At 34.6% G+C, this 1,142-nt stretch overlaps 1 protein-coding gene across 3 annotated transcripts in view; it reads right to left on the bottom strand.

Moving 5' to 3' along the window:
* The window catches only part of LOC132188181 (probable LRR receptor-like serine/threonine-protein kinase At3g47570), a 50,960-nt gene that overhangs the window by 47,667 nt on the left and 2,151 nt on the right, over positions 1 to 1,142 (bottom strand). The gene's annotated exons all lie outside the window — the stretch shown is intronic.

Here is a 1,142-nt window from a genome sequence, read left to right as displayed (position 1 = left end):
ATAAAATAAAAAATAAAAAAAACTGGTTTGACTATTATTTTCAATCACACCAAACACAAAAAAATACATAAAATATTTTATGCCAAAACAAACGAAGCCTAAGTTAAAAGAAATGTATTCAAGGGGCCTTCCCTTAGAAAGATTGAACCCTCAAGTTCAAAGCTTCCTATCAGTTTTTATAAATCTGTCATCATTATATATTTATTGTGTTTCTCTAAAATTGATGTTGCTTTAAAATTATTATTGAATTTTTGATAAATTACTGTTGAATTTTAATCCAATGATAATTTTAAAAGTCATATCAGTTTTGCATATGCACAAGAAGAACATGAGATGAGATGGTTTAGCATTATTACATAATAATTAAAAGCCAAATTTGTTGTGAGACGGGACAAGTAAAGAACAAATGGTTGAGGTCTTCATAATCAAATCTGCAAAGGATACAACAAATCTGTGGGGTGATGTCGTAGGCAGGCTACTTATTTTCAATCTACCCCGGATCACAAGCCAAAGATTCAAAGCATGAAGAGAAATCACCTTACTATTTAGTAATATAAAGAACCTGTACAAGCATGTAATTCTCAAATACCCTTTATAGTTTTCACTTTCATGCTAATTTCCATTTCTGTGGAAGGCACGAACTTGTAGACCTCCATCTATGTGAAGATTGATCATTGTCCTGTAATTGACAATTTTGTTCTCGTCACTCATTTTGAACTGAAAACAGCCTACCATAACAGCTGAGAAGATCTTCATCTCCCTATAGGCAAACTCCTTTCCCAGACAAATTCGCGGGCCGGCCTGTGAACCAGAAGAAATTTGATCTTAGATTCTTTGACAAGCAGATTAAGGCTTTCTGCAAACGAAGTGAATTTGTACAATATAGTTTTTCCTTTTACTTGTTTATGGTAGCATATTTCTGTTTCTTCAAAGAGATTTAAATGTTATTGTGTGATCAATATGAGCTTGCAGCATAAATTATATATATACATATATGTTTGGGTTTTGGGGGTGACCGAACCACCTTTAAGGGCTTGAAGGTGGTTTTGGCCACCCACATACTGGCATTAGGGGTGGCCGAAACCACCCCAAGCACTTGGGGTGGCTAGATCACCCCCGGCCAAAACTTGAACTTTTTTTTT

This window comes from Corylus avellana, chromosome ca7 (assembly GCF_901000735.1).
Source record: "Corylus avellana chromosome ca7, CavTom2PMs-1.0".
Taxonomy (NCBI): Eukaryota; Viridiplantae; Streptophyta; class Magnoliopsida; order Fagales; family Betulaceae; genus Corylus; species Corylus avellana.
Note: the sequence above shows the minus strand (reverse complement) of the source record. Positions and strands in the feature narration are given on the sequence as shown.